This window comes from Aulonocara sp. 'chitande type north' Nkhata Bay, linkage group LG22 (assembly GCF_057382095.1).
Source record: "Aulonocara sp. 'chitande type north' Nkhata Bay isolate Kocher_YH1m ecotype deep benthic linkage group LG22, A_spYH_male_GT1.1, whole genome shotgun sequence".
Taxonomy (NCBI): Eukaryota; Metazoa; Chordata; class Actinopteri; order Cichliformes; family Cichlidae; genus Aulonocara; species Aulonocara sp. 'chitande type north' Nkhata Bay.
Genome location: NC_141364.1, coordinates 15,916,043 through 15,935,856, shown reverse-complemented (window position 1 = coordinate 15,935,856; position 19,814 = coordinate 15,916,043). Strand labels below are relative to the sequence as shown.

Genomic DNA, 19,814 nt, shown 5'->3' with positions numbered 1-19,814 from the left:
CAATTTCCATTGTTTTCATTCAAATTCTGTTCTTTTCATTCTATTTCCATTGTTTTCATTCAAATTCCATTGTTTTCATTCAAATTCTGTTCTGTTATTCTAATTCCGTTGTTTTCCGTTGTTTTGATTCAAACTCTGTTCTGTACATTCAAATTCCGTTGTTTTCATTCAAATTCCGTTGTTTTCATTCAATTTCCATTGTTTTGATTCAAATTCTGTTGTTTGTTTTAATGTGGAAAAAGTGGTTGGGACAGATGTTCAAACAGAAGCGACACGCGGCTGCAGTTACAGTCTGTATTATGCGTTTGTTCTTCATATGAATCTGATGTGTGAACGATGCGCACGTTTATGCGCGTGGCACAGTAAAAGCATCTGCATTACAGTTTTTTACAGTCGCTAACAAGCGTTTGTCCAAACAGTTGTCACATTTGCAAAACTCTAAACACAATTAGCACAGCATCGGTCTGTTGTGGCCATACCATTCACACATTTCATGTCGTGTTCACCCAATATGCAGTCAGTGAACACATTTCCACAATGCTTACATTTTCTTAACAGACAAGTTATACCTCCCAACAAAACTATGGACTGTTCTTGTAGTATCTACGAATGTTAACACACAACATCCCACAATAGCAAAAACAATATTCCAAACCTTAGATACAGTATAAAAACCTCTGCTTCTGCAATGATATGTCGGTGGATCCGACATACCAGGCGGTTTTATCCCAGGTGCATCGACTTGGATAACATCAGATGTGATGTTGATGAAAACATGTGGCCTAACCCTGAAGATCGCAGAGATTAGATGCAAATCTTTTGCCTTTTTTTAGCCCCCCTCCCCCCTTTTTATCTTGGCTTTTTGCTGTTGTTTTTTTGTTCAGAATGCTCTTGTGTGTTTCATGGATATTTTGTTCACTGTAAGCAATACTGTAAAACTTTCTCTGTCCTATCATACCGTGTTTCTACTGTACCTCCTGTGGTAAACAGTAAAGAAACAAAAACTTGTTTGCTTTTTACTGGAATGCTTTTGAATGTGAACATTACTGTACATGTGGACATACAGTTACCAACCAAGACATTTCTGGTGTCAATATGGTGGATTGCATGTTTCGCATGCAAATACCTGTGAAACTGAAACATAAAAGTCTATGCAGTTTTTGTAATGTCAATAATAGCCAGTATTTTGAAACCTGGTGTACTTTGATTGACTGCATGTACCTTGTGAAGTGAAAACAAGTGTTATTCTTTGACAGACTAATTTCATTTTGAGTCAGATTTATAGTGTTTTTGTACAGTTAGTGTGTGCAGAGAACGATGTGTTCTAATTTTGAAATGAGGAGTTAGTATATATTTAACAAAGTGTATTTTTGGGAAGGATATTATCCATTTGGCCAATTGTGTTTTGTAGGTGTGGGTCTGTGTTAAGAGTTTAGAAAAAGTATCTGAAGTATGGGTAGGCGCTTGTTAGCGACTGTAAAAAACTGTAACACAGAGACATCTGGCGTTCTGACGGTAAATAATGTCTGCTGTTCTTTTGCGCATCGTACAGGTTACTGTTCAAGTATATATAGTGGAGTGAGACAACTGCAAGATGCAGACTGCAACTGACAGCATAATCCAGCGCGCCAGCCGTGATCGTATAGTGGTTAGTACTCTGCGTTGTGGCCGCAGCAACCCTGATTCGAATCCGGGTCACGGCAGTGTGGTTGTGATTGCAGAGCAAGTAATTGTAGCAGGTCAGCGTGAATGATTACAGGCATGTTTTTTCATTGTTGGTACTGGATTGCCCAATCAAATTTCTTAACATAACCAGCTTTTCCTTACCTTACCTGTGAACTCATCAACCAGTTTTTTTTCATTTTTACAACAGAGTTTAAACTTCCGTTGTTTTCATTCAAATTCTGTTTTGTTCATTCTAATTCCGTTGTTTTCATTCAAATTCCATTGTTTTCATTCAAATTCTGTTGTTTTCATTCAAATTCCGTTGTTTTCATTCAAATTCTGTTGTTTTCATTTAAATTCCATTGTTTTCATTCAAATTCTGTTCTTTTCATTCAAATTCCGTTGTTTTCATTCAAATTCTGTTCTTTTCATTCAAATTCCATTGTTTTCATTCAAATTCTGTTGTTTTCATTCAAATTCCGTTGTTTTCATTCAAATTCTGTTCTTTTCATTCAAATTCCATTGTTTTGATTCAAATTCTGTTGTTTGTTTTAATGTGGAAAAAGTGTTTGGGACAGATGTTCAAACAGAAGCGACATGCGGCTGCAGTTACAGTCTGTATTATGCGTTTGTTCTTCATATGAATCTGATGTGTGAACGATGCGCACATTTATGCACGTGGCACAGTAAAAGCATCTGCAATTACACAGAGACATCTGGCGTTCTGACGGTAAATAATGTCTGCTGTTCTTTTGCGCATCGTACAGGTCACTGTTCAAGTATATATAGTGGAGTGAGACAACTGCAAGATACAGACTGCAACTGAAAGCATAATCCAGCGCGCCAGCCGTGATCGTATAGTGGTTAGTACTCTGCGTTGTGGCCGCAGCAACCCCGGTTCGAATCCGGGTCACGGCAGTGTGGTTGTGATTGCAGAGCAAGTAATTGTAGCAGGTCAGCGTGAATGATTACAGGCATGATTTTTTTCATTGTTGGTACTGGATTGCCCAATCAAATTTCTTAACATAACCAGCTTTTCCTTACCTTACCTGTGAACTCATCAACCAGTTTTTTTTCATTTTTACAACAGAGTTTAAACTTCCGTTGTTTTCATTCAAATTCTGTTTTGTTCATTCTAATTCCGTTGTTTTCATTCAAATTCCATTGTTTTCATTCAAATTCTGTTGTTTTCATTCAAATTCCGTTGTTTTCATTCAAATTCTGTTGTTTTCATTTAAATTCCGTTGTTTTCATTCAAATTCTGTTCTTTTCATTCTATTTCCATTGTTTTCATTCAAATTCCATTGTTTTGATTCAAATTCTGTTCTGTTATTCTAATTCCGTTCTTTTCCGTTGTTTTGATTCAAACTCTGTTCTGTACATTCTAATTCTGTTGTTTTCATTCAAATTCCGTTGTTTTCATTCAAATTCTGTTCTTTTCATTCAAATTCCATTGTTTTCATTCAAATTCTGTTGTTTTCATTCAAATTCCGTTGTTTTCATTCAAATTCTGTTCTTTTCATTCAAATTCCATTGTTTTGATTCAAATTCTGTTCTTTTCATTCAAATTCCGTTGTTTTCATTCAAATTCTGTTCTTTTCATTCAAATTCCATTGTTTTCATTCAAATTCTGTTGTTTTCATTCAAATTCCGTTGTTTTCATTCAAATTCTGTTCTTTTCATTCAAATTCCATTGTTTTGATTCAAATTCTGTTGTTTGTTTTAATGTGGAAAAAGTGTTTGGGACAGATGTTCAAACAGAAGCGACATGCGGCTGCAGTTACAGTCTGTATTATGCGTTTGTTCTTCATATGAATCTGATGTGTGAACGATGCGCACATTTATGCACGTGGCACAGTAAAAGCATCTGCAATTACACAGAGACATCTGGCGTTCTGACGGTAAATAATGTCTGCTGTTCTTTTGCGCATCGTACAGGTCACTGTTCAAGTATATATAGTGGAGTGAGACAACTGCAAGATACAGACTGCAACTGAAAGCATAATCCAGCGCGCCAGCCGTGATCGTATAGTGGTTAGTACTCTGCGTTGTGGCCGCAGCAACCCCGGTTCGAATCCGGGTCACGGCAGTGTGGTTGTGATTGCAGAGCAAGTAATTGTAGCAGGTCAGCGTGAATGATTACAGGCATGATTTTTTTCATTGTTGGTACTGGATTGCCCAATCAAATTTCTTAACATAACCAGCTTTTCCTTACCTTACCTGTGAACTCATCAACCAGTTTTTTTTCATTTTTACAACAGAGTTTAAACTTCCGTTGTTTTCATTCAAATTCTGTTTTGTTCATTCTAATTCCGTTGTTTTCATTCAAATTCCATTGTTTTCATTCAAATTCTGTTGTTTTCATTCAAATTCCGTTGTTTTCATTCAAATTCTGTTGTTTTCATTTAAATTCCGTTGTTTTCATTCAAATTCTGTTCTTTTCATTCTATTTCCATTGTTTTCATTCAAATTCCATTGTTTTGATTCAAATTCTGTTCTGTTATTCTAATTCCGTTCTTTTCCGTTGTTTTGATTCAAACTCTGTTCTGTACATTCTAATTCTGTTGTTTTCATTCAAATTCCGTTGTTTTCATTCAAATTCTGTTCTTTTCATTCAAATTCCATTGTTTTCATTCAAATTCTGTTGTTTTCATTCAAATTCCGTTGTTTTCATTCAAATTCTGTTCTTTTCATTCAAATTCCATTGTTTTGATTCAAATTCTGTTGTTTGTTTTAATGTGGAAAAAGTGTTTGGGACAGATGTTCAAACAGAAGCGACATGCGGCTGCAGTTACAGTCTGTATTATGCGTTTGTTCTTCATATGAATCTGATGTGTGAACGATGCGCACATTTATGCACGTGGCACAGTAAAAGCATCTGCAATTACACAGAGACATCTGGCGTTCTGACGGTAAATAATGTCTGCTGTTCTTTTGCGCATCGTACAGGTCACTGTTCAAGTATATATAGTGGAGTGAGACAACTGCAAGATACAGACTGCAACTGAAAGCATAATCCAGCGCGCCAGCCGTGATCGTATAGTGGTTAGTACTCTGCGTTGTGGCCGCAGCAACCCCGGTTCGAATCCGGGTCACGGCAGTGTGGTTGTGATTGCAGAGCAAGTAATTGTAGCAGGTCAGCGTGAATGATTACAGGCATGTTTTTTCATTGTTGGTACTGGATTGCCCAATCAAATTTCTTAACATAACCAGCTTTTCCTTACCTTACCTGTGAACTCATCAACCAGTTTTTTTTTCATTTTTACAACAGAGTTTAAACTTCCGTTGTTTTCATTCAAATTCCATTGTTTTCATTCAAATTCCGTTGTTTTCATTCAAATTCTGTTGTTTTCATTCTATTTCCATTGTTTTCATTCAAATTCCATTGTTTTGATTCAAATTCTGTTCTGTTATTCTAATTCCGTTCTTTTCCGTTGTTTTGATTCAAACTCTGTTCTGTACATTCAAATTCTGTTGTTTTCATTCAAATTCCGTTGTTTTCATTCAAATTCTGTTGTTTTCATTTAAATTCCGTTGTTTTCATTCAAATTCTGTTCTTTTCATTCTATTTCCATTGTTTTCATTCAAATTCCATTGTTTTGATTCAAATTCTGTTCTGTTATTCTAATTCCGTTCTTTTCCGTTGTTTTGATTCAAACTCTGTTCTGTACATTCTAATTCTGTTGTTTTCATTCAAATTCCGTTGTTTTCATTCAATTTCCATTGTTTTGATTCAAATTCTGTTGTTTGTTTTAATGTGGAAAAAGTGGTTGGGACAGATGTTCAAACAGAAGCGACACGCGGCTGCAGTTACAGTCTGTATTATGCGTTTGTTCTTCATATGAATCTGATGTGTGAACGATGCGCACATTTATGCACGTGGCACAGTAAAAGCATCTGCAATTACACAGAGACATCTGGTGTTCTGACGGTAAATAATATCTGCTGTTCGCATCGTACAGGTTACTGTTCAAGTATATATAGTGGAGTGAGACAACTGCAAGATACAGACTGCAACTGACAGCATGACCTAGCGTGCCAGCCGTGATCGTATAGTGGTTAGTACTCTGCGTTGTGGCCGCAGCAACCCCGGTTCGAATCCGGGTCACGGCAGTGTGGTTGTGATTGCAGAGCAAGTAATTGTAGCAGGTCAGCGTGAATGATTACAGGCATGTTTTTTCATTGTTGGTACTGGATTGCCCAATCAAATTTCTTAACATAACCAGCTTTTCCTTACCTTACCTGTGAACTCATCAACCAGTTTTCTTTTTCATTTTTACAACAGAGTTTAAACTTCCATTGTTTTCATTCAAATTCCGTTGTTTTCATTCTAATTCCGTTGTTTTCATTCAATTTCCATTGTTTTGATTCAAATTCTGTTGTTTGTTTTAATGTGGAAAAAGTGGTTGGGACAGATGTTCAAACAGAAGCGACACGCGGCTGCAGTTACAGTCTGTATTATGCGTTTGTTCTTCATATGAATCTGATGTGTGAACGATGCGCACATTTATGCACGTGGCACAGTAAAAGCATCTGCAATTACACAGAGACATCTGGTGTTCTGACGGTAAATAATATCTGCTGTTCGCATCGTACAGGTCACTGTTCAAGTATATATAGTGGAGTGAGACAACTGCAAGATACAGACTGCAACTGACAGCATGACCTAGCGTGCCAGCCGTGATCGTATAGTGGTTAGTACTCTGCGTTGTGGCCGCAGCAACCCTGGTTCGAATCCGGGTCACGGCAGTGTGGTTGTGATTGCAGAGCAAGTAATTGTAGCAGGTCAGCGTGAATGATTACAGGCATGTTTTTTCATTGTTGGTACTGGATTGCCCAATCAAATTTCTTAACATAACCAGCTTTTCCTTACCTTACCTGTGAACTCATCAACCAGTTCTTTTTTTTCATTTTTACAACAGAGTTTAAACTTCCATTGTTTTCATTCAAATGCTTTTGTTTTCATTCTAATTCTACTCTTTTTATTCCAATTCCATTGTTTGTTCTCAAATTCTGTTGTTTTCATTCAAATTCCATTGTTTTCATTCAAATTCTGTTGTTTTCATTCAAATCCCATTGTTTTCATTCAAATTCCGTTGTTTTCATTCAATTTCCATTGTTTTCATTCAAATTCTGTTTTGTTCATTCTAATTCCGTTGTTTTCATTGAAATTCCGTTGTTTTCATTCAAATGCTTTTGTTTTCATTCTAATTCTACTCTTTTTATTCCAATTCCATTGTTTGTTCTCAAATTCTGTTGTTTTCATTCAAATTCCATTGTTTTCATTCAAATTCTGTTGTTTTCATTCAAATCCCATTGTTTTCATTCAATTTCCATTGTTTTCATTCAAATTCTGTTCTTTTCATTCTATTTCCATTGTTTTCATTCAAATTCCATTGTTTTCATTCAATTTCCATTGTTTTCATTCAAATTCTGTTCTTTTCATTCTATTTCCATTGTTTTCATTCAAATTCTGTTCTTTTCATTCTATTTCCATTGTTTTCATTCAAATCCCATTGTTTTCATTCAATTTCCATTGTTTTTATTCAAATTCTGTTCTTTTCATTCTATTTCCATTGTTTTCATTCAAATTCCATTGTTTTCATTCAAATTCCATTGTTTTGATTCGAATTCTGTTGTTTTCATTCAAATCCCATTGTTTTCATTCAAATTCCGTTGTTTTCATTCAATTTCCATTGTTTTCATTCAAATTCTGTTTTGTTCATTCTAATTCCGTTGTTTTCATTGAAATTCCGTTGTTTTCATTCAAATGCTTTTGTTTTCATTCTAATTCTACTCTTTTTATTCCAATTCCATTGTTTGTTCTCAAATTCTGTTGTTTTCATTCAATTTCCATTGTTTTCATTCAAATTCTGTTCTTTTCATTCTATTTCCATTGTTTTCATTCAAATTCCATTGTTTTCATTCAAATTCTGTTCTGTTATTCTAATTCCGTTGTTTTCCGTTGTTTTGATTCAAACTCTGTTCTGTACATTCAAATTCCGTTGTTTTCATTCAAATTCCGTTGTTTTCATTCAATTTCCATTGTTTTGATTCAAATTCTGTTGTTTGTTTTAATGTGGAAAAAGTGGTTGGGACAGATGTTCAAACAGAAGCGACACGCGGCTGCAGTTAAAGTCTGTATTATGCGTTTGTTCTTGATATGAATCTGATGTGTGAACGATGCGCACATTTATGCACGTGGCACAGTAAAAGCATCTGCATTAACACAGAGACATCTGGTGTTCTGACGATAAATAATATCTGCTGTTCGCATCGTACAGGTCACTGTTCAAGTATATATAGTGGAGTGAGACAACTGCAAGATACAGACTGCAACTGACAGCATGACCTAGCGTGCCAGCTGTGATCGTATAGTGGTTAGTACTCTGCGTTGTGGCCGCAGCAACCCTGGTTCGAATCCGGGTCACGGCAGTGTAGTTGTGATTGCAGAGCAAGTAATTGTAGCAGGTCAGCGTGAATGATTACAGGCATGTTTTTTCATTGTTGGTACTGGATTGCCCAATCAAATTTCTTAACATAACCAGCTTTTCCTTACCTTACCTGTGAACTCATCAACCAGTTTTTTTTTTTTCATTTTTACAACAGAGTTTAAACTTCCATTGTTTTCATTCAAATTCTGTTTTGTTCATTCTAATTCCATTGTTTTCATTCAAATGCTTTTGTTTTCATTCTAATTCTACTCTTTTTATTCCAATTCCATTGTTTGTTCTCAAATTCTGTTGTTTTCATTCAAATTCCATTGTTTTCATTCAAATTCTGTTCTTTTCATTCAAATCCCATTGTTTTCATTCAATTTCCATTGTTTTCATTCAAATTCTGTTCTTTTCATTCTATTTCCATTGTTTTCATTCAAATTCTGTTCTTTTCATTCTATTTCCATTGTTTTCATTCAAATCCCATTGTTTTCATTCAATTTCCATTGTTTTTATTCAAATTCTGTTCTTTTCATTCTATTTCCATTGTTTTCATTCAAATTCCATTGTTTTCATTCAAATTCCATTGTTTTCATTCAAATTCCATTGTTTTGATTCGAATTCTGTTGTTTTCATTCAAATCCCATTGTTTTCATTCAAATTCCATTGTTTTCATTCAATTTCCATTGTTTTCATTCAAATTCCATTGTTTTCATTCAAATTCTGTTCTGTTATTCTAATTCCGTTGTTTTCCGTTGTTTTGATTCAAACTCTGTTCTGTACATTCTAATTCTGTTGTTTTCATTCAAATTCCATTGTTTTCATTCAAATTCTGTTGTTTGTTTTAATGTGGAAAAAGTGGTTGGGACAGATGTTCAAACAGAAGCGACACGCGGCTGCAGTTACAGTCTGTATTATGCGTTTGTTCTTGATATGAATCTGATGTGTGAACGATGCGCGCGTTTATGCGCGTGGCACAGTAAAAGCATCTGCATTAACACAGAGACATCTGGTGTTCTGACGGTAAATAATATCTGCTGTTCGCATCGTACAGGTTACTGTTCAAGTATATATAGTGGAGTGAGACAACTGCAAGATACAGACTGCAACTGACAGCATGACCTAGCGTGCCAGCCGTGATCGTATAGTGGTTAGTACTCTGCGTTGTGGCCGCAGCAACCCCGGTTCGAATCCGGGTCACGGCAGTGTGGTTGTGATTGCAGAGCAAGTAATTGTAGCAGGTCAGCGTGAATGATTACAGGCATGTTTTTTCATTGTTGGTACTGGATTGCCCAATCAAATTTCTTAACATATCCAGCTTTTCCTTACCTTACCTGTGAACTCATCAACCAGTTTTCTTTTTCATTTTTACAACAGAGTTTAAACTTCCATTGTTTTCATTCAAATTCTGTTTTGTTCATTCTAATTCCGTTGTTTTCATTCAAATTCCGTTGTTTTCATTCAAATGCTTTTGTTTTCATTCTAATTCTACTCTTTTTATTCCAATTCCATTGTTTGTTCTCAAATTCTGTTGTTTTCATTCAATTTCCATTGTTTTCATTCAAATTCTGTTCTTTTCATTCTATTTCCATTGTTTTCATTCAAATTCCATTGTTTTCATTCAAATTCTGTTCTGTTATTCTAATTCCGTTGTTTTCCGTTGTTTTGATTCAAACTCTGTTCTGTACATTCAAATTCCGTTGTTTTCATTCAAATTCCGTTGTTTTCATTCAATTTCCATTGTTTTGATTCAAATTCTGTTGTTTGTTTTAATGTGGAAAAAGTGGTTGGGACAGATGTTCAAACAGAAGCGACACGCGGCTGCAGTTAAAGTCTGTATTATGCGTTTGTTCTTCATATGAATCTGATGTGTGAACGATGCGCACATTTATGCACGTGGCACAGTAAAAGCATCTGCAATTACACAGAGACATCTGGTGTTCTGACGGTAAATAATATCTGCTGTTCGCATCGTACAGGTCACTGTTCAAGTATATATAGTGGAGTGAGACAACTGCAAGATACAGACTGCAACTGACAGCATGACCTAGCGTGCCAGCCGTGATCGTATAGTGGTTAGTACTCTGCGTTGTGGCCGCAGCAACCCTGGTTCGAATCCGGGTCACGGCAGTGTGGTTGTGATTGCAGAGCAAGTAATTGTAGCAGGTCAGCGTGAATGATTACAGGCATGTTTTTTCATTGTTGGTACTGGATTGCCCAATCAAATTTCTTAACATAACCAGCTTTTCCTTACCTTACCTGTGAACTCATCAACCAGTTTTTTTTTTTCATTTTTACAACAGAGTTTAAACTTCCATTGTTTTCATTCAAATTCTGTTTTGTTCATTCTAATTCCGTTGTTTTCATTCAAATGCTTTTGTTTTCATTCTAATTCTACTCTTTTTATTCCAATTCCATTGTTTGTTCTCAAATTCTGTTGTTTTCATTCAAATTCCATTGTTTTCATTCAAATTCTGTTGTTTTCATTCAAATCCCATTGTTTTCATTCAATTTCCATTGTTTTCATTCAAATTCTGTTCTTTTCATTCTATTTCCATTGTTTTCATTCAAATTCCATTGTTTTCATTCAATTTCCATTGTTTTCATTCAAATTCTGTTCTTTTCATTCTATTTCCATTGTTTTCATTCAAATTCTGTTCTTTTCATTCTATTTCCATTGTTTTCATTCAAATCCCATTGTTTTCATTCAATTTCCATTGTTTTTATTCAAATTCTGTTCTTTTCATTCTATTTCCATTGTTTTCATTCAAATTCCATTGTTTTCATTCAAATTCTATTGTTTTGATTCGAATTCTGTTGTTTTCATTCAAATCCCATTGTTTTCATTCAAATTCCGTTGTTTTCATTCAATTTCCATTGTTTCCATTCAAATTCCATTGTTTTCATTCAAATTCTGTTCTGTTATTCTAATTCCGTTGTTTTCCGTTGTTTTGATTCAAACTCTGTTCTGTACATTCTAATTCTGTTGTTTTCATTCAAATTCCGTTGTTTTCATTCAATTTCCATTGTTTTGATTCAAATTCTGTTGTTTGTTTTAATGTGGAAAAAGTGGTTGGGACAGATGTTCAAACAGAAGCGACACGCGGCTGCAGTTACAGTCTGTATTATGCGTTTGTTCTTGATATGAATCTGATGTGTGAACGATGCGCACGTTTATGCGCGTGGCACAGTAAAAGCATCTGCATTAACACAGAGACATCTGGTGTTCTGACGGTAAATAATATCTGCTGTTCGCATCGTACAGGTCACTGTTCAAGTATATATAGTGGAGTGAGACAACTGCAAGATACAGACTGCAACTGACAGCATGACCTAGTGTGCCAGCCGTGATCGTATAGTGGTTAGTACTCTGCGTTGTGGCCGCAGCAACCCCGGTTCGAATCCGGGTCACGGCAGTGTGGTTGTGATTGCAGAGCAAGTAATTGTAGCAGGTCAGCGTGAATGATTACAGGCATGTTTTTTCATTGTTGGTACTGGATTGCCCAATCAAATTTCTTAACATAACCAGCTTTTCCTTACCTTACCTGTGAACTCATCAACCAGTTTTCTTTTTCATTTTTACAACAGAGTTTAAACTTCCATTGTTTTCATTCAAATTCTGTTTTGTTCATTCTAATTCCGTTGTTTTCATTCAAATTCCGTTGTTTTCATTCAAATGCTTTTGTTTTCATTCTAATTCTACTCTTTTTATTCCAATTCCATTGTTTGTTCTCAAATTCTGTTGTTTTCATTCAATTTCCATTGTTTTCATTCAAATTCTGTTCTTTTCATTCTATTTCCATTGTTTTCATTCAAATTCCATTGTTTTCATTCAAATTCTGTTCTGTTATTCTAATTCCGTTGTTTTCCGTTGTTTTGATTCAAACTCTGTTCTGTACATTCAAATTCCGTTGTTTTCATTCAAATTCCGTTGTTTTCATTCAATTTCCATTGTTTTGATTCAAATTCTGTTGTTTGTTTTAATGTGGAAAAAGTGGTTGGGACAGATGTTCAAACAGAAGCGACACGCGGCTGCAGTTAAAGTCTGTATTATGCGTTTGTTCTTCATATGAATCTGATGTGTGAACGATGCGCACATTTATGCACGTGGCACAGTAAAAGCATCTGCAATTACACAGAGACATCTGGTGTTCTGACGGTAAATAATATCTGCTGTTCGCATCGTACAGGTCACTGTTCAAGTATATATAGTGGAGTGAGACAACTGCAAGATACAGACTGCAACTGACAGCATGACCTAGCGTGCCAGCCGTGATCGTATAGTGGTTAGTACTCTGCGTTGTGGCCGCAGCAACCCTGGTTCGAATCCGGGTCACGGCAGTGTGGTTGTGATTGCAGAGCAAGTAATTGTAGCAGGTCAGCGTGAATGATTACAGGCATGTTTTTTCATTGTTGGTACTGGATTGCCCAATCAAATTTCTTAACATAACCAGCTTTTCCTTACCTTACCTGTGAACTCATCAACCAGTTTTTTTTTTTCATTTTTACAACAGAGTTTAAACTTCCATTGTTTTCATTCAAATTCTGTTTTGTTCATTCTAATTCCGTTGTTTTCATTCAAATGCTTTTGTTTTCATTCTAATTCTACTCTTTTTATTCCAATTCCATTGTTTGTTCTCAAATTCTGTTGTTTTCATTCAAATTCCATTGTTTTCATTCAAATTCTGTTGTTTTCATTCATATCCCATTGTTTTCATTCAATTTCCATTGTTTTCATTCAAATTCTGTTCTTTTCATTCTATTTCCATTGTTTTCATTCAAATTCCATTGTTTTCATTCAATTTCCATTGTTTTCATTCAAATTCTGTTCTTTTCATTCTATTTCCATTGTTTTCATTCAAATTCTGTTCTTTTCATTCTATTTCCATTGTTTTCATTCAAATCCCATTGTTTTCATTCAATTTCCATTGTTTTTATTCAAATTCTGTTCTTTTCATTCTATTTCCATTGTTTTCATTCAAATTCCATTGTTTTCATTCAAATTCCATTGTTTTGATTCGAATTCTGTTGTTTTCATTCAAATCCCATTGTTTTCATTCAAATTCCGTTGTTTTCATTCAATTTCCATTGTTTCCATTCAAATTCCATTGTTTTCATTCAAATTCTGTTCTGTTATTCTAATTCCGTTGTTTTCCGTTGTTTTGATTCAAACTCTGTTCTGTACATTCTAATTCTGTTGTTTTCATTCAAATTCCATTGTTTTCATTCAAATTCTGTTGTTTGTTTTAATGTGGAAAAAGTGGTTGGGACAGATGTTCAAACAGAAGCGACACGCGGCTGCAGCTACAGTCTGTATTATGCGTTTGTTCTTCATATGAATCTGATGTGTGAACGATGCGCACGTTTATGCGCGTGGCACAGTAAAAGCATCTGCATTAACACAGAGACATCTGGTGTTCTGACGGTAAATAATATCTGCTGTTCGCATCGTACAGGTTACTGTTCAAGTATATATAGTGGAGTGAGACAACTGCAAGATACAGACTGCAACTGACAGCATGACCTAGCGTGCCAGCCGTGATCGTATAGTGGTTAGTACTCTGCGTTGTGGCCGCAGCAACCCCGGTTCGAATCCGGGTCACGGCAGTGTGGTTGTGATTGCAGAGCAAGTAATTGTAGCAGGTCAGCGTGAATGATTACAGGCATGTTTTTTCATTGTTGGTACTGGATTGCCCAATCAAATTTCTTAACATAACCAGCTTTTCCTTACCTTACCTGTGAACTCATCAACCAGTTTTCTTTTTCATTTTTACAACAGAGTTTAAACTTCCATTGTTTTCATTCAAATTCTGTTTTGTTCATTCTAATTCCGTTGTTTTCATTAAAATTCCGTTGTTTTCATTCAAATGCTTTTGTTTTCATTCTAATTCTACTCTTTTTATTCCAATTCCATTGTTTGTTCTCAAATTCTGTTGTTTTCATTCAATTTTCATTGTTTTCATTCAAATTCTGTTCTTTTCATTCTATTTCCATTGTTTTCATTCAAATTCCATTGTTTTCATTCAAATTCTGTTCTGTTATTCTAATTCCGTTGTTTTCCGTTGTTTTGATTCAAACTCTGTTCTGTACATTCAAATTCCGTTGTTTTCATTCAAATTCCGTTGTTTTCATTCAATTTCCATTGTTTTGATTCAAATTCTGTTGTTTGTTTTAATGTGGAAAAAGTGGTTGGGACAGATGTTCAAACAGAAGCGACACGCGGCTGCAGTTACAGTCTGTATTATGCGTTTGTTCTTCATATGAATCTGATGTGTGAACGATGCGCACATTTATGCACGTGGCACAGTAAAAGCATCTGCAATTACACAGAGACATCTGGTGTTCTGACGGTAAATAATATCTGCTGTTCGCATCGTACAGGTCACTGTTCAAGTATATATAGTGGAGTGAGACAACTGCAAGATACAGACTGCAACTGACAGCATGACCTAGCGTGCCAGCCGTGATCGTATAGTGGTTAGTACTCTGCGTTGTGGCCGCAGCAATCCCGGTTCGAATCCGGGTCACGGCAGTGTGGTTGTGATTGCAGAGCAAGTAATTGTAGCAGGTCAGCGTGAATGATTACAGGCATGTTTTTTCATTGTTGGTACTGGATTGCCCAATCAAATTTCTTAACATAACCAGCTTTTCCTTACCTTACCTGTGAACTCATCAACCAGTTTTTTTTTTTCATTTTTACAACAGAGTTTAAACTTCCATTGTTTTCATTCAAATTCTGTTTTGTTCATTCTAATTCCGTTGTTTTCATTGAAATTCTGTTGTTTTCATTCAAATGCTTTTGTTTTCATTCTAATTCTACTCTTTTTATTCCAATTCCATTGTTTGTTCTCAAATTCTGTTGTTTTCATTCAATTTCCATTGTTTTCATTCAAATTCTGTTCTTTTCATTCTATTTCCATTGTTTTCATTCAAATTCCATTGTTTTCATTCAAATTCTGTTCTGTTATTCTAATTCCGTTGTTTTCCGTTGTTTTGATTCAAACTCTGTTCTGTACATTCAAATTCCGTTGTTTTCATTCAAATTCCGTTGTTTTCATTCAATTTCCATTGTTTTCATTCAAATTCTGTTCTTTTCATTCTATTTCCATTGTTTTCATTCAAATTCCATTGTTTTCATTCAAATTCCATTGTTTTGATTCGAATTCTGTAGTTTTCATTCAAATCCCATTGTTTTCATTCAAATTCCATTGTTTTCATTCAAATTCCATTGTTTTGATTCGAATTCTGTAGTTTTCATTCAAATCCCATTGTTTTCATTCAATTTCCATTGTTTTCATTCAAATTCCATTGTTTTCATTCAAATTCTGTTCTGTTATTCTAATTCCGTTGTTTTCCGTTGTTTTGATTCAAACTCTGTTCTGTACATTCTAATTCCGTTGTTTTCATTCAAATTCCGTTGTTTTCATTCAATTTCCATTGTTTTGATTCAAATTCTGTTCTTTTCATTCTATTTCCATTGTTTTCATTCAAATTCCATTGTTTTCATTCAAATTCTGTTCTGTTATTCTAATTCCGTTGTTTTCCGTTGTTTTGATTCAAACTCTGTTCTGTACATTCTAATTCCGTTGTTTTCATTCAATTTCCATTGTTTTGATTCAAATTCTGTTGTTTGTTTTAATGTGGAAAAAGTGGTTGGGACAGATGTTCAAACAGAAGCGACACGCGGCTGCAGTTACAGTCTGTATTATGCGTTTGTTCTTCATATGAATCTGATGTGTGAACGATGCGCACGATTATGCGCGTGGCACAGTAAAAGCATCTGCATTAACACAGAGACATCTGGCGTTCTGACGGTAAATAATGTCTGCTGTTCTTTTGCGCATCGTACAGGTCACTGTTCAATTATATATAGTGGAGTGAGACAACTGCAAGATACAGACTGCAACTGACAGCATAATCCAGCGCGCCAGCCGTGATCGTATAGTGGTTAGTACTCTGCGTTGTGGCCGCAGCAACCCCGGTTTGAATCCGGGTCACGGCAGTGTGGTTGTGATTGCAGAGCAAGTAATTGTAGCAGGTCAGCGTGAATGATTACAGGCATGTTTTTTCATTGTTGGTACTGGATTGCCCAATCAAATTTCTTAACATAACCAGCTTTTCCTTACCTTACCTGTGAACTCATCAACCAGTTTTTTTTTTCATTTTTACAACAGAGTTTAAACTTCCATTGTTTTCATTCAAATTCTGTTTTGTTCATTCTAATTCCGTTGTTTTCATTGAAATTCCGTTGTTTTCATTCAAATGCTTTTGTTTTCATTCTAATTCTACTCTTTTTATTCCAATTCTATTGTTTGTTCTCAAATTCTGTTGTTTTCATTCAAATTCCATTGTTTTCATTCAAATTCTGTTGTTTTCATTCAAATCCCATTGTTTTCATTCAAATTCCGTTGTTTTCATTCAATTTCCATTGTTTTCATTCAAATTCTGTTCTTTTCATTCTATTTCCATTGTTTTCATTCAAATTCCATTGTTTTCATTCAAATTCTGTTCTGTTATTCTAATTCCGTTGTTTTCAGTTGTTTTGATTCAAACTCTGTTCTGTACATTCTAATTCTGTTGTTTTCATTCAAATTCAGTTGTTTTGATTCAAATTCTGTTGTTTGTTTTAATGTGGAAAAAGTGGTTGGGACAGATGTTCAAACAGAAGCGACACGCGGCTGCAGTTACAGTCTGTATTATGCGTTTGTTCTTCATATGAATCTGATGTGTGAACGATGCGCACGATTATGCGCGTGGCACAGTAAAAGCATCTGCATTAACACAGAGACATCTGGCGTTCTGACGGTAAATAATGTCTGCTGTTCTTTTGCGCATCGTACAGGTCACTGTTCAAGTATATATAGTGGAGTGAGACAACTGCAAGATACAGACTGCAACTGACAGCATAATCCAGCGCGCCAGCCGTGATCGTATAGTGGTTAGTACTCTGCGTTGTGGCCGCAGCAACCCCGGTTCGAATCTGGGTCACGGCAGTGTGGTTGTGATTGCAGAGCAAGTAATTGGAGACTCAAAGGCTGCACGGCAGCTTGAATGGTTACAGTCATGTTATTTCATTATTGGCACTGGATTGTCCAATCAAATTTCTTAACGTAACCGGCTTTTCCTTACCTTACCTGTTCGCTCATCAACCAGTTTTTTCATTTCTACAACAGAGTTTAGTGTGAAAAAAGTGGTTGGGACAGATGTTCAAATAAAAGCGACACGCGGCTGCAGTTACAGTCTGTATTATGCGTTTGTTCTTCATATGAATCTGATGTGGGAACGATGCGCACATTTATGCACGTGGCACAGTAAAAGCATCTGCAATTACACAGAGACATCTGGTGTTCTGACGGTAAATAATATCTGCTGTTCGCATCGTACAGGTTACTGTTCAAGTATATATAGTGGAGTGAGACAACTGCAAGATACAGACTGCAACTGACAGCATGACCTAGCGTGCCAGCCGTGATCGTATAGTGGTTAGTACTCTGCGTTGTGGCCGCAGCAACCCTGGTTCGAATCCGGGTCACGGCAGCGTGGTTGTGATTGCAAATATATATTTCTACGGGGTGGAGCATTATCCCTCAAGTGGACTTTGTGTTGTACCAGTTTTGTAAAACCAGGTTTTTCCTGGAACAAATTTGGATCCAGAAGAGCCGTTAAATCTCCCTGCTGGGAGGGCTTAAGATGGGTCAGTGACACTAAACTTGGCCCTGATTTGCCTGTGGGAAAAAACTGTTCTCCCTCCTCTTTGTCCTTGACTACCCGAACAAGACAATGCTGTTTTACCTGCTGCGTGGACTGCATTGGCAGTTGCTGCTGCTGCGTGATGGGTTGCTGCTGCTGCTGCGTGAATTTTTTTAACAGGTTAATATGGAAGACCTGATGTTTCTTCCTTTCAGGCATCTACAGCTCATAGTTAACATTGCCAAGACGTTTTGTAATTTTGTAGGGGCCTTGCCACCTGGCTAGCAGTTTGCTGTCTGTCGTAGGAAGCAACAGCAACACATGCTGTCCTGGTTGGAATGTCCTTTCCCTGGCCTTCTTATCATACCAGGTTTTCTGCTTGTTTTGAGCCACTTTCATGTTTTGCTGTGCCAGTATTGTCATTTGTTCTAGTCGCTCTCTCATTTTCAGCACATAAGCTATTACATTATCTCAATCAGGCTCAGGATTCTCCCATTGTTCTTTCAGCAGGTCGAGTGGACCTCTCACTTGACGGCCATAAAGCAGTTCAAATGGTGAAAATCCTGTAGAGGCCTGTGGCACTTCGCGATAGGCAAACAACAAGTAAGGCAGCCACTGATCCCAGTCTGAGCCAGTCTCTGTTACAAATTTGCGCAGCATGTTCTTTAGTGTCTGGTTAAAACGCTCTACTAGTCCATCTGACTGGGGGTGGTAAGGGGTGGTTTTAATACCTTTTATGCCAAGTAATCTATATACCTGCTGTAGGAATTTAGACTGGAAATTTGTGCCACAGTCTGTCAGGACTGCAGGAGACAATTGGCAACCTGTCTCGCTTTCACTGATCTTAGGGGGAAAGCCTCAGGATAACGAGTGGCATAATCACAAATGACCAAGATGTAACGATTACCTGATGAGCTTCTTTCAAGGGGCCCCACTACATCCATTCCTATTCTTTCGAAAGGTGTATCTATGACAGGCAATGGCTGAAGATGGGCATGGGCCACTCCTTTATTTAGGGTGAGCTGACATATCTGACACGACTTACAAAACTGCTGTAGTTGAGTGTACATGCCAGGCCAGACAAAACGGCTTGCAATCCTATGTAGAGATTTCTGAAAACCAAGATGGCCTGCCCAAGGTACAGAATGACCAAGTTCCATGACTTTGTTTCTTAGTGCCTGTGGTAATGCTATGGCTTCAGTCTTGCCTTTACACTCATAAAGGACACCATTTCTCAACACATAGGTTGCATCTGCCAACACATCTACTGTCCCTCGCACCTGTCCATCAACTTCCGACACCTTATCAAACCAGGATTTTAATGATGGATCTGCCCGTTGAAGTGAAGAGATATCTGGTGGGTTATCAAGTTCCAGAGGGAGGTTGGGGCTCTGGTCTACACCCTCTAACCTGGATGAACCCCTAAATTTTTCTCTTCGTCTTTGCGCTCGAGATTTAGCTGGTTTTGCTGGGCTTACTTCTAATTCTTCATCATAGAAAGGTAGCTCTTTCAACGGGTCATTTGCACTCTGAGCTCTTGTGGTGATCAAACTGGGGATTGCACTTTCTGGCTGTGCCTGCAGAATAATGTCTTGCTTCTGTACGTTGTGGTCCTGATCTACATGAACTGTATGCAAATGTCCCGGAACTTCATTAGACACCAAATCTAGCAGTGTAGGTATATCTAAGCCCAATATCACTGCATATGGCAGTCTGGGTGCTAAAGCCACTGGCAGGAGAAATGTCTGGCCACCTACAGTCAAATACACCTCAGCCATGGGATAATCTTTCTCATCATCATGTACACAGTTTATTTTAGTCCTTGTGTCACTCCATAGCTCTCTTGGTACTAAACTAGCCAAAACCACTGACTGAAAGCTCCCTGTATCTAAGAGTGCTTCTTCACGCTGACCATTAACAAGTACAGGTGCTGTTCTTACTGCTTCATGATCAGGACCTGGCAATGTGGGTCTGGGGGCTGAGCACAAAAGGGATGGCCTACTTTGTGTTGTTGCTGGGCAG

General features: G+C 36.8%; 14 non-coding genes across 14 annotated transcripts; all 14 read left to right on the top strand.

Annotated features, from left to right (window-relative positions):
- Positions 1-2,511: 2,511 nt before the first annotated feature.
- On the top strand, positions 2,512-2,583 carry trnah-gug (transfer RNA histidin (anticodon GUG)). Its single transcript has one exon. It is a non-coding gene; the product is annotated as a tRNA-His (tRNA).
- Positions 2,584-3,682: 1,099 nt separating this feature from the next.
- On the top strand, positions 3,683-3,754 carry trnah-gug (transfer RNA histidin (anticodon GUG)). The gene has a single exon. It is a non-coding gene; the product is annotated as a tRNA-His (tRNA).
- A 939-nt stretch (positions 3,755-4,693) lies between these two features.
- Positions 4,694-4,765, top strand: trnah-gug (transfer RNA histidin (anticodon GUG)). Its single transcript has one exon. It is a non-coding gene; the product is annotated as a tRNA-His (tRNA).
- A 941-nt stretch (positions 4,766-5,706) lies between these two features.
- Positions 5,707-5,778, top strand: trnah-gug (transfer RNA histidin (anticodon GUG)). The gene has a single exon. It is a non-coding gene; the product is annotated as a tRNA-His (tRNA).
- A 564-nt stretch (positions 5,779-6,342) lies between these two features.
- Positions 6,343-6,414, top strand: trnah-gug (transfer RNA histidin (anticodon GUG)). The gene has a single exon. It is a non-coding gene; the product is annotated as a tRNA-His (tRNA).
- Positions 6,415-8,028: 1,614 nt separating this feature from the next.
- Positions 8,029-8,100, top strand: trnah-gug (transfer RNA histidin (anticodon GUG)). The gene has a single exon. It is a non-coding gene; the product is annotated as a tRNA-His (tRNA).
- Positions 8,101-9,235: 1,135 nt separating this feature from the next.
- On the top strand, positions 9,236-9,307 carry trnah-gug (transfer RNA histidin (anticodon GUG)). The gene has a single exon. It is a non-coding gene; the product is annotated as a tRNA-His (tRNA).
- Positions 9,308-10,160: 853 nt separating this feature from the next.
- trnah-gug (transfer RNA histidin (anticodon GUG)) lies at positions 10,161-10,232 on the top strand. Its single transcript has one exon. It is a non-coding gene; the product is annotated as a tRNA-His (tRNA).
- A 1,214-nt stretch (positions 10,233-11,446) lies between these two features.
- trnah-gug (transfer RNA histidin (anticodon GUG)) lies at positions 11,447-11,518 on the top strand. Its single transcript has one exon. It is a non-coding gene; the product is annotated as a tRNA-His (tRNA).
- Positions 11,519-12,371: 853 nt separating this feature from the next.
- On the top strand, positions 12,372-12,443 carry trnah-gug (transfer RNA histidin (anticodon GUG)). Its single transcript has one exon. It is a non-coding gene; the product is annotated as a tRNA-His (tRNA).
- Positions 12,444-13,637: 1,194 nt separating this feature from the next.
- Positions 13,638-13,709, top strand: trnah-gug (transfer RNA histidin (anticodon GUG)). The gene has a single exon. It is a non-coding gene; the product is annotated as a tRNA-His (tRNA).
- Positions 13,710-14,562: 853 nt separating this feature from the next.
- trnah-gug (transfer RNA histidin (anticodon GUG)) lies at positions 14,563-14,634 on the top strand. Its single transcript has one exon. It is a non-coding gene; the product is annotated as a tRNA-His (tRNA).
- Positions 14,635-16,032: 1,398 nt separating this feature from the next.
- Positions 16,033-16,104, top strand: trnah-gug (transfer RNA histidin (anticodon GUG)). Its single transcript has one exon. It is a non-coding gene; the product is annotated as a tRNA-His (tRNA).
- Positions 16,105-17,567: 1,463 nt separating this feature from the next.
- trnah-gug (transfer RNA histidin (anticodon GUG)) lies at positions 17,568-17,639 on the top strand. The gene has a single exon. It is a non-coding gene; the product is annotated as a tRNA-His (tRNA).
- The last annotated feature ends 2,175 nt before the right edge of the window (positions 17,640-19,814 follow it).